Below are 13,640 nucleotides of genomic sequence, written 5' to 3' on the forward strand. Positions count from 1 at the left end.
TATTTTAGTAGACAACTATATATGTGAACTGTGTTTTACCTGCAGTATACGCCTCTTACCTGGTATACCTATGGAGGTATTGTTTGTTAACACTACCTGACTGTTTCTACACATATTCCCATATTCCAGGTTGATGTTATGCACATGCCTCTCAATCTCTTATTGCACACACTCTGGTCAAGGCTTGACAACATGCAGGTGAAAGGGGGACATATTTTGACACTTGCTCTCATAAACCTTTGGTGAGTTGCTACAATGACAGGTTTATTTTCATATACATTTTCTGAATATTTACAGGTCTGACAGTCAGTTGTATGTCATTAAATGCTGCTTAAATATCAGAGATTATCACACTGATTTGCCAGGGGGACAGGGTGACAGGCAGCAGATATGTGCCAAATATCTGGACATTCTGAACAAATATGTACAGTTGAGGGGTATGATTCTGCCTACAGCTTACTACCACTCTCAGGATTCGAACCATGGCTGAGTCTGCTAAAAATAAAACAGTGTAATTCAGAAATATGTTAGTGGTGACAAGGTCAAACCTCATTATCAGCTAATTTCCATGTTTCTTGAATCACATGCACTATCACAAAATGCACATCATGGTTGAACAAGACATCATGATAGTACACTGCTGCTCTTGTAGGCAGTGTAATGCCCCTCCAGCCACTGTTTCAAATACATCAAAATCTCATATGTAGATACACACACACACACACACACACACACACACACACACACACACACACACACACACACACACACACACACACACACACTACATTCCCTTTACCTGTTCCTACCCTCCTGTTGTCCCTCCACCCCCGTAATACTTTAGTGTCATTATGGCACTTGTGACATAGGTTCTGGTGGCCTACTGTATCCCCAGCCTTCAGTCCCTGTTATGATGTCAGTGTCATTATGGTAATTTAAGGAGTCAACCCTGGTGGACAAGTTGTTCCTCCCATCCCTGTACTACCACTGGTAACATTATGATACTTGAGAGTGCAAACACTGGTAACCAGTTGGTTACCCCCACACAGTTCTTGGCATGCTGTATGTGCCTTAGGGCACTTGAAGGGTTTTCCCTGGTGTCTAGTGAGTCCCTCCACCCCTCATCCCTGTAGTAATGTTGTTGCCATTACAGCCCATCAGAAACTTAACCCTGTAGTCCAGCGTTTCACACCCCAATCCCTTTACTAACATTGGTGCCTTTGTGACAATGTATTTCCTGGTTGTTTACTGTTGTCCACACCCTGGTCCCTGTTCTGTGGTTTGTGCCATTACAGCACTTAAGTGTTGTGTCTGTCATTTACTTCCATCACGGTCATGTTATCCTGTGCCTTATGGCACCATTCCCTGGTGTCTGGTATGTTCCTCCCCCATTCCCATGGTAATGTTGGTGCTGGTATGGCACTGTACAATGTGTATCTCTCCACCCCACCCCCTGTACCCATATTAACATTGGTGCTGGTAGGGTACTATACAGCATGCCTCTCCTCAACCCACCCACTGCCCCTATAGTAACATTGGTACTGATAAGGCACTGTAGAGTGTGTATCACCTCACCTCCATATCTGGTCCCTGTAGTAATTGGTGGTGTTGATATAGCACTTTTTTAACACCCTTATTAAATTATCACTTAAGGCAGGCACACATACATTAACAGAAAAGAAAAACATAATAACAGTTTTCCATTTTCATACATATATATGTTTGTATGTGTGTGTGTGTCTTGTGTACTGTAGCGATGTGTGCGTGTGTGTGTGTGTGCGTGTGTGTGTGTGTGTGTGTGTGTTTGTGTGTGTGTGTGTGTGTGTGTGTGTGTGTGTGTGTGTGTATATATATATATATATATATATATATATTTATATATATATATATATATATATATATATATATATATATATATATATATATATATATATTATTTTATTACAATTCTCATGTAGTCCAACATTACATAAACTGGTCAATTCCTGCTTACTCCTCCTCCTGATCATTATTTTATATGCATTCTTCCCACAAATTCCATTTATTTCTATAAAATTTGCTCTTTCCCTTTTCTAAAGATCCTATTTCCAATTATTATATCTTTTGTACAATATTTAATACTTCAAATACAGTTGGTTTAGATTTTAATTTCCATTATTTTTCCATCCTCTGAGTGCTTGTAGCTTACCATTATACTAACACAGTTATGCCACCAGGTGGTATTGTTCAACCACTACCTATCTTTTAATACAAGCCAAAAGTACTGTAACTGTTCTATTAATTTACCACTGCCCTGTTTTAGCCCTATTATTCTTAGTATATTCTACTAAACTGCTACTGCCCTGTTTTCAGCTCCTATCCCATGTCAACCCTCTGCATCCTTCTAATTTTCACACACAGTGCCTTATGCCAGTGCCTCCTTACCTCTGAGATAGTTTTCAGATTCAGTGATAACTTTTTGCTGTCTTTTTTCCTTCTCTATGGCTCTACTCACTCCACTCGCCCTACTGGCTCACTCCGCTCCCCTACCCTGCCCCCAATTCCCACCCGCTCCCACTACTCCTACTTTTATTTCAACCACTTCCCACCCATTCAAGACAACCATCCAGTCAAAGCCTTCCCCTCTTTACCCCTCCTCCTTTCATCCACAGTCAACCATCCAATCAAAGCCTTCCGCTCTTTACCCCTCCTCCTTTCACCCACAGTAATTGAAAACATCACTAATTAAATACATCAGTCTTTCACTACCCCTTTCATCCCACAGCTCTTCTCTCCAACTACAAATCCTCCTTTATTAAACTAGCATTTGCTAACCATGCTTTCCTTACTGTTCCTAACAGTCCGAACCCCATCTACCTCCTACTACTCCTAACAACTTTATACTATGCAAGCTCCTATATCTCCAATCAGCTTCCACTCTCTTTTCCTTACCATACTCCCACACAAAACCATCTCCTCCCTCACACAAATAATCATTTCTTTTCCATCTCTTCTCTCTGTTTCAGCTCAGCCCCTGACCCTTTTTAATCCTAAAATTATTGCCACTACTGCTAAGACACTTACTCTTAATCAAATACTAGACCATCCAGAATACCATAAATCCAAACCAAAACGCACTAAAATAACTTCCTTCAATAACTTCATCTTAGCTGGAGACATTCACCCCAACCCCAGACCTAACCCATCCACAAATAACAATTACCCTCCCATTTCCTCTAACCTTTCATCCCACTACAATACTTTTAAAATTTTCACACTCAATTCCCAGAGTCTCAACAACAAAGCACAACAGTTTCAACCATGGCTAAGTCATAACCAACCTGACATTGTAGCCATCTCTGAAACTTGGCTCAAACCCCACATCTCTGACTCTGAAATCCTACCGTCTGGATTTCACCCTCTTAGATGTGACTGCCCTAAGAAAAAAGGTGGAGGTGTTGCATTAATCTATTCCAATTTACTTATCTTAATTCCCCTACCAACCCCCATTCCTAAATTTGCCAGTGCAGAACTAACAGTTGGTCTATTAAAAATGAATAATCACAAACGCCTCTGTATCATCACCCTTTATATCCCACCCAGAAATAACATCTCAACCCTTAAAGACATACTCTAATGGGCCTCAGCTAAAATTAACCTTGAAACTTACATACTAGGAGATGTAAACATCCACTGGAATAAAATCAACAGTCCTATACCCTCCATGTCCATTAACCTCTTTAACTTTACTCATGTAACCCACTCTATCACCAGACCAAATAAAACAAATCCCCCAGGATCCACTCTTGACTGGATCTTAGTCACCTCATCCAAATAAAATCACCATCTCTGGCACCATCCCCAACTCTATTAGTGACCACCTCCTAGCTTTGATTTATCATGCAACCACCTTCCATCCACACCAACATCAATATATTCAGACCCACAACCTTAGTAAATTTGACCCCAAAACCTTCTCTAACTATCTCAAACAAATGAATTGGAACATTCAAAAAACACTTCCACTTGATAAAGCCATAGACCACTTTAATTCTACTTTCCTAGATGCTCTAAATTCCGTAGCTCCACCAAGGAAAAAAAGAATAAAAACTATAATTGCCCCTTGGCTAACAAAAGAAACAAAGGAAGTTATGCATGAAAGAGACAAATCCTGGAAGCTTTACTAAAAGAATAAACTTCCCGAAACCCTTCTCCAATATACACAGCTCCGAAACTTTGCAAAAAAAACAAATCTTCAAAGACAAAAAATCCTACTATACTGAGCTCCAGTCCAACCATCCCCAGAACCCTAGGCTTTTTTGGAACTCCATAAACTCACTCCTCAACCAAAAATAACCCCTGTCCAGACCCAAGTAAATCTGACCTTAAATTAGCCTCACTATTTAATTCTTTCTTTACAGAGTCAATATCCGACCTAATAAAAACCTTTCCCAACAACAAACAATCTCTCCTACATTCCACCTCATCTAAGTCCCCAAATAATTTCCCCCCTATGTTTGAGCTTAAACCTGTCTCCGCTAACTACATAAAAAATCTTCTATCCAAACTTAAATCCTGCTCCAATGTACCTGACAACATCCCCTCTTCCTTTCTCAAGTCTGCTGTTGATGGTACAGCTCTCCCAATTAGTATCCTGATTAATAGATCCATAAAGGAATCCTAGGTCCCTAAACTCTGGCATTCCACCTCTATTCTTCCTCTCCACAAGGGAGGCAAAAACACTAATATTTCAAACTTCCTCCCTATAGCTCTTCTCTCTCCAATCTCCAAAATCCTAGGCAAATGCATCCACCTCCAACTTATGCCTTTTCTGACTAAAAATCAACTTCTTACCCCTACCCAACATGGCTTCCAACCAGGACATAGCACCATAACAGCTCTACTCTCATTCTTAGAAACTGTCAATCAAGCCTGATATTCTGGGAACTTAGTGGTCCTAGATCTCACTCTAAAGTATTTGATACTGTTTCCCATAAGCACCTTCTAAGTCATCTCTCATACCTAAATCTCTCCAAAAATACTCTTTCCCGGTTCTCAAGCTATCTGTCTGCTAGATCTCAGGCTGTGAAATAGAAAAAAGGCACCTCACCTTTATTACCAATCCCTACCAGAGTACCACAGGGGTCCATCCTCGGACCAATGCTGTTTAATATCTTTATCAATAACTTTCATTCTGCTATTCCTAATGCCAAAGTCATACAATATGCATATACTACACTTGCCTGCTCTGCCTCTAACCACCCTAAACTCCTATCTAAAACTCAGACTGCCTTCTCAACTACTGAGATCTGGATGCACAAAAATCACCTTTCTCTCAATGCTAACAAATCTAAAATACTACTATTCACACCCTCAAAATCTTTCTCTTCTGATAAAAATTCCTTCCAGGTCCTTAGCTAAAGCAACTCTCCAACTGAAGTTGTTCTCTTTGCAAAACTACTCAGGGTAACTATAGATGAACACCTCAACTTCGACATCTATATTCAGCAAAATATAATGAAAACCCACCAAAAACTAGGTATGCTATACAGGAACAACCACTTCCTCTCTACTTCTACCAGGCAGACTCTGGCCTCCTCTTACCTCCTTTCATTCCTTCTGTACAGTGTTCTGCTACTAACTAACCTATCCTCTTCCATCACTTTCAAACTTGAAAGATGTTATAACAAACTTTCTAAATTTGTCACCAGAGCAAAACATTCCACTCATCACTGTATTACCCTTCAATTCCTCAGGTGGTTAGAATTCACAAGTTACTTGGACTTCCTCCAGCTCACTACAGCACATAGACTAATATTTAATCCAACCAAATGACCTGCTCTAACAGCCTTCCCCCACACACCCCAAAAAGAACTCTCAGATCTGAACACCAAAACTTAATTACTGTCCACAAACCTAATCGTCCAGCTGGGCAACTTCTCCTCTCCTTCTCCTTAGGTAAGAAATGGAACTCTCTCCCTTCCACACTAAGGACAATGTCAAACACAAACAACTTCAAAACTCAGCTTTACACCTACCTCTACTCCAAATGGAAATGTAACTGCATCCTCCCTACATAGAACAATTTAACAAATGTCCCTGGGAGGGTATCCTCCTGAGTTCCTAAGCAATTTATAGTTGGATATAACCTTCTATAGCTAATTCCTATACAATCTGTCACACTCTGTAGATAGCTTTTGACTTTTGACTTTAACTGTGTGAATTTGTTAAAATGTATCTGCACAATATTCTTCCACTATGGGCAATATTGCTCATGCTTTGTATTATTTGATATGTATTTGTACTTGTACTTTTATTTTTATTGGACTGCTATATTTAATATAATCTGTTTCATGGAGCTTTTCATCCTGCCCTCTACTGAAAACGGGCTCTCTGGGCCCAGTGGACTTCACTGGTAATCAACAAACTAGATATCAGTAAACAGTCACTGTCAGTGATAAATCCACGCCAAGGGTAAGAAATCTCCAGCTTAGTTAAAAAGATTTATTGAAGCGCTTTTCGTTTGCCTCCTAGGCAAACTTCCTCAGAAACTATTATTGTTACATTGAACTTGGTTTAAATAACGTGACATCACAAGTAAATTAGAGACAATTACCATTAATTGCAGTAAAAGTTTTTTTTTTAAAGCATAGTGGCTCATATCTTTCTACCAGTACAAATTCTATTGAAAACACTTAAAAGTCGTAATAATGTTTAGTGTATTTGACTTAACAAACACTCTTAAACAGTATCAAACTGTTTATCTAAAAACTGTCATTAAACATAAAACTTTATCATGTTGATTGTGTTGAAATAGCTTTGTGTAAACCATAGGTTTCGGTAATATGTTAGTACCTTGCCCCATATACAAGTGTACAGGTGGTTTGTATTTCTGTTAAAAACAAAACATTCAAAGAACACTTTTAATATATAAAAAATTGTTGACAATATAGTGTGATGTCTTAATCTAGTGTGTGCATAAGCACCAAGCTGTCCTGATGATAAATACAAATTAACCAAAGAATTAAAAATGCTACAAAAGTAATAATAAAAATGAATACGTGATGGTAATAGTAATAGTACCATCATGTTAAAAGTACTATTTTAACACCTGAATTATCTCCTTAAACTCAACATACGGAGGACACTAGTAATAGAACAGGCTTCATTCAACCCGGGGCTATGATATGCTTCCAGTTTAATCTGCCAGTACAATTCCCTTTCTAGCAATCTAAGTTGGGTTGGTCCACCTCTACAGTCTTGTGTAACCTGCTCAATACCTATAAATTTAAAACTGTGTGTAGGGTATTCCTGGATGTGTTTAGCCAAGGTATTAGTTTCTTTACATTTCCTTATCGCATAAGTGTGTTCATATATGCGTTCCCTGAGTCTACGCTCGGTTTTGCCTATGTAAAACCCCGAACAATTTTGGCACTGAGCCAGATACACTAACATAGAAGAATTGCAATTTAGTCTGGATTTTAAATTGAATTCTTGATTTTGAACAAAAAAACGGTTAGATTCATGTACAAACCGACAGTAATTGCACGATTGGCATTTGAACATGCCAGGTGATCTTACTTGTGTCAATTTCTGTTCAAAAAATGATTTAAGGTTCTTAGCTTTCCTATATGTAATTTTCGGAGCAGACCCTAACTTTGAAAAAACTAAGGGGTCAGCTCGAAAGAGGTGCCAATTTTTGTTGATGATTTGGCTTAACTTGGAACTGTCCACAGAAAAGGTAGTAATAAATCTAGGTAACTCTAGTGATTCTAATTCAGCATTCCTCTCTATGTGATCTTCTACTATAAGCAAGTTTGTAATTATAGGAGCGTTAGGCGACTTAAATGGTAAAAGAGGTTTGTAAACTTTGACTGACCTCTTGTGTGTTACCTTGCTAATAAGGTCATCCAATAATTTGAGTGGGTAGGAATGACTTAAAAACATTGATTTCATTAGTGAACATTCTTGAAAAAAATCTTCATCTTTACTGACCATTCTTGCAGCTCTAACTAGTTGTCCCTTAACTACTGCCCGTTTTTGTGAAAAGGGATGACAACTAGAGAAGTGCAAGAAGGTGTTGGAGTAAGTAGGTTTCCTGTGTATACAAGCGAAAAAAACATGCTGATTCTAAATCCTTAATCAGCATGATGTCCAAGTAGGAGATCTTCATGATGTTGAAATATGAAGTGAATTCCAAAAAATTTGTGGTGTTGTTCAAAAAACTCTGAAGAAAAAAACGGAGAGCAGCAGAGCGTGGTACAGTCAGGGAGTAGCTCAATAAACAGGTGCTTGCCAAGAACCAGGACGTGGATATTAAACGCAGGTTTATTAATTAAAATAATAGCGTTTTCGCTGAAAACAAACACAGCTTCTTCAGAAAAAGAATCCACAGTTTAGCGCCAAGGCTTCCATTTAAAAATAAAACTGAAACATGTCATAATGACATCACTGCTAGATCCACATTCTGAATTAAAGGCACACTAACCATTTGTAAAACTAAAAATACAATAAGTTCAAATGAGTAAAACAAGCCTCGAAAAGTAATAAAATCACAGCACAAAAACGCTATTATTTTAATTAATAAACCTGCGTTTAATATCCACGTCCTGGTTCTTGGCAAGCACCTGTTTATTGAGCTACTCCCTGACTGTACCACGCTCTGCTGCTCTCCGTTTTTTTCTTCAGAGGTCTACAGCTGTTTTTTCTTTAGTTTGTTCAAAAAACTGACGTATTTTGCTGCTTCAGTCTCGTCTCCTTTAAATAGGATGAAAATATCATCCAAGAAACGGGTGTAATATCCTACTTGTTCAGTGTAGGACTGATGTTCAAGCACAAATTGATGTTCCCAATTGGCCATTACCAAATTGGCAACACTCGCTCCACACGGTGACCCCATGGCTACGCCAATATTTTGCATGTAAAAGTTCTCTCCAAACATGAAAAAGTTGTTAGATAAAGACAAATCTAAGAGTTCAACTACAAGTGCAATTTCATAATTACTCACTTCATGTGCTCTCATTCTAGCACTGACCCAAACAGAGGAACCCATGGACGAATCGACCCAATCAAAGAAGAAACAACAGGTAACAATGTGTACTTCCTTAGACAAAGATACCCTTGATGTGTCACTAATGTGTTCACTTACACCAGATTCCTCTTTTGAGGCAACCAATTACAATGACAATGACATGTTAGAGTTACCAAAAAGACCGGAAGTCATCGTGAACTCATCAGGAGATTTTAAAGTTTACAACTTTTCCCACATGTTGGTTTCTACTGAAATGGCAGACTTGTTGGCCAAAGGCCAAACATATGTCCCGAAACAACGCCTCGACACAGTAAAAGCTATAATAGATGTAAAAACTTTTACTAGGAAGCTCAACTTCCAATTAATGATGGGTGGTAAAGCTTACATAGGTGGAAATAAACAGTTACATGTTCCTAGCACCTATTACCCAGCTATCCATCCTTTATTATCCACATTCAAGCAAATATGCGAAGTGGACATTAGGAGTGTTAGGAACATGTCCTGTAGGGGACATGTAGCAAGTGGGGCTAAAGAAATGGAATGTTTATCCACCTTTCGGTCACACAACGTTCGAGTATGTAAACCAGACAAGGGAGGAGGCATATTAATATTCAATCAAGACGACTACTTTGAACGTATGACGTCTATGTTAAAACCACCAGCTTATACTTTAAGCTCTAGAAACGAAGTGAACCAATCTTATAAAGTTATTAAGGACAACATTGAAGAAATGTTCCTTGAAAGTAGGATTAATCAGGAGCTTTACGACTACATGTTCACTTCGTTTCCCAGATTCCCCTACCTCTTTGGAATACCGAAACTACACAAAGATCTGGCTAACCCTCCGATGCGTCCTCTCATTGACAGTCGTGGCTCACCTGCATATGCCTGTGCTAAAGTAATTGACAACATCTTGCAGAAATTTGTTAAACTAGAGACCCAAATCTGTAAAGATTCATGGTCATTCCTTACTAAAATTAACAATATTGAATTTCAAAGTCATTTCAATTTTTTGACTATTGATGTTAAAGACTTATACACAAGCATTCCGCATGATGTGGCAATAGAGTGGGTCAGTGCTGGAATGAGAGCACATGACGTGAGTAATTATGAAATTGCACTTGTAGTTGAACTCTTAGATTTGTCTTTATCTAACAACTTTTTCATGTTTGGAGAGAAGTTTTACATGCAAAATTTTGGCGTAGCCTTGGGGTCACCGTGTGGAGCGAGTGTTGCCAATTTGGTAATGGCCAATTGGGAACATCAATTTGTGCTTGAACATCAGTCCTACACTGAACAAGTAGGATATTACACCCGTTTCTTGGATGATATTTTCATCCTATTTAAAGGAGACGAGACTGAAGCAGCAAAATACGTCAGTTTTTTGAACAACACCACAAATTTTTTGGAATTCACTTCATATTTCAACATCATGAAGATCTCCTACTTGGACATCACGCTGATTAAGGATTTAGAATCAGCATGTCTTTTCGCTTGTATACACAGGAAACCTACTTACTCCAACACCTTCTTGCACTTCTCTAGTTGTCATCCCTTTTCACAAAAACGGGCAGTAGTTAAGGGACAACTAGTTAGAGCTGCAAGAATGGTCAGTAAAGATGAAGATTTTTTTCAAGAATGTTCACTAATGAAATCAATGTTTTTAAGTCGTTCCTACCCACTCAAATTATTGGATGACCTTATTAGTGAGGTAACACACAAGAGGTCAGTCAAAGTTTACGAACCTCTTTTACCATTTAAGTCGCCTAACGCTCCTATAATTACAAACTTGCTTATAGTAGAAGATCACATAGAGAGGAATGCTGAACTAGAATCACTAGAGTTACCTAGATTTATTACTACCTTTTCTGTGGACAATTCCAAGTTAAGCCAAATCATCAACAAAAATTGGCACCTCTTTCGAGCTGACCCCTTAGTTTTTTCAAAGTTAGGGTCTGCTCCGAAAATTACATATAGGAAAGCTAAGAACCTTAAATCATTTTTTGAACAGAAATTGACGCAAGTAAGATCACCTGGCATGTTCAAATGCCAATCGTGCAATTACTGTCGGTTTGTACATGAATCTAACCGTTTTTTTTTGTTCAAAATCAAGAATTCAAGTTAAAATCTAGACTAAATTGTAATTCTTCTATGTTAGTGTATCTGGCCCAGTGCCAAAATTGTTTAGGGTTTTACATAGGCAAAACCGAGCGTAGACTCAGGGAGCGCATATATGAACACACTTATGCGATAAGGAAATGTAAAGAAACTAACGCCTTGGCCAAACACATCCAGGAATACCCTACACACAGTTTCAAATTTATAGGTATTGAGCAGGTTACACAAGACTGTAGAGGTGGACCAACCCAACTTAGATTGCTAGAAAGGGAATTGTACTGGCAGATTAAATTGGAAGCATACCACAGCCCCGGGTTGAATGAAGCCTGTTCTATTACTAGTGTCCTCCGTATGTTGAGTTTAAGGAGATAATTCAGGTGTTAAAATAGTATTTTTAACATGATGGTACTATTACTATTACCATCACGTATTCATTTTTATTATTACTTTTGTAGCATTTTTAATTCTTTGGTTAATTTGTATTTATCATCAGGACAGCTTGGTGCTTATGCACACACTAGATTAAACATCACACTATATTGTCAACAATTTTTTAGGTATTAAAAGTGTTCTTTGAATGTTTTGTTTTTAACAGAAATACAAACCACCTGTACACTTGCATATGGGGCAAGGTACTAACATATTACCGAAACCTATGGTTTACACAAAGCTATTTCAACACAATTAACATGATAAAGTTTTATGTTTAATGACAGTTTTTAGATAAACAGTTTGATACTGTTTAAGAGTGTTTGTTAAGTCAAATACACTAAACATTATTACGACTTTTAAGTGTTTTCAATAGAATTTGTACTGGTAGAAAGATATGAGCCACTATGCTTTTAAAAAAAAACCTTTTACTGCAATTAATGGTAATTGTCTCTAATTTACTTGTGATGTCACGTTATTTAAACCAAGTTCAATGTAAAAATAATAGTTTCTGAGGAAGTTTGCCTAGGAGGCAAACGAAAAGCACTTCAATAAATCTTTTTAACTAAGCTGGAGCTTTCTTACCCTTGGCGTGTATTTATCACTGACAGTGACTGTTTACTGATATCTAGTTTGTTGGGTACGCTCTAAGGTTCACTTTTTTCATTTTATCAGTTTGGTTTATTTTCCTTGTTATGTTCCCTGGTAATCAAACTGGAATTAAATAAATAAATATCATCTTTATTTTCTCTGGTGTTCTGTAAGAAGCCTCACCCCTGATCCCTGTCAATTTTCAAAATGTAGTTCGTGGCCAAGTATTTAGGATGTTGAGACTGAGCGTGCATAGTAGTAATTATGATTATCAAAAGAATAAAGTAAAGAAAGCCTTTGCTGATAGAGGCTACCATAGTATTGAGACAGATGAAAATACTGAAATGGTTAAGTTAAAGAGATACTACTGCAAAACCGTATTTTTCTGAACCAGTAACTGAGGCTAAAGATAAGAAATCATGCCAAGGAATAAGAAAAGAGAATTTAAGGGTACCTATGTTCTATTCTAGTGAGAATAAGAAACAGAAATGTCATTCAAAAACATTGGAATATTTTAATAACAGGTGTTGATCTTGAAAAAAATTTAGATTCTATACCTCAGTTTGTTTAAAGAACATGAAGTCAGTTAATAGATGCCTGTGTTACCCTAAGACATATAAAATTACAAATATTGTAAGCAATAATAAGAAAACATTTCCCTGTGGTAGATGTACAGCATGCAGATATATAAGTACTACCAATAAGTTTGTGCACCCTGATCAGAAGAGAAAATATACTTTTAATATATATGACACGCAGTTCAGAACATATAGTGTATCTAACCTACTGCACAAGATGTGTAAGGTTTTATGTAGGTAAAACAGATAGACCTCTACGAGACGGTATTAAGGAACATATTTATCACATTAATAGAGGCAGTGAGGATAGTGCTTTAACTAAGCATGTTTTAGATTCTGACAGTACGCATACATTTTTATTTTTAGCAATAGGTAGAATCTTTGAGAACAGTAGATGTGGTGATTTTAGAAATAGTACTGAACAACTAGAGGCAAAATGGATAATATGCCTTAGAAGTGACTATGGACATGGGTTGTATGACAGGGTGTTTATTAAACCCAAGTTAAAAAGTAGACCTCTTTATAGATAAAATAGATGTACTTTTCAGCAAAATTTTTATAGTGGTATTTTTCACACTTTTTTATTATTGTATTTATGCTTTTTATGCATTTATATTTGTGGAATTCAATGAAGTTGTGATATTCCCATGTCTTATAGTCTTTTAGTAGTCAATATTTTTTCTTGCTGATGTGTGCATATTGCTTTTAGGTTAAATTAGTGAGTAGCATGTGACTAGTTAGTTTATTTAAAGATGTGCGTTACACTTAGATTTTATCTGATGAAGAAGTTGAACCTGCTAAAGTGTTCATTCCTATTTGTTTAATAAAAGTTTTATGAACTGGATCTGTCTGCCATTCTTGGGTTTGTTTGTATTTGTGGAACTTTATATTTTGCTATTGTTCATGGATCTGAG

Source organism: Protopterus annectens, chromosome 2.part0, assembly GCF_019279795.1.
Source record: "Protopterus annectens isolate FY-2018-M chromosome 2.part0, PAN1.0, whole genome shotgun sequence".
Lineage (NCBI taxonomy): Eukaryota > Metazoa > Chordata > Ceratodontiformes > Protopteridae > Protopterus > Protopterus annectens.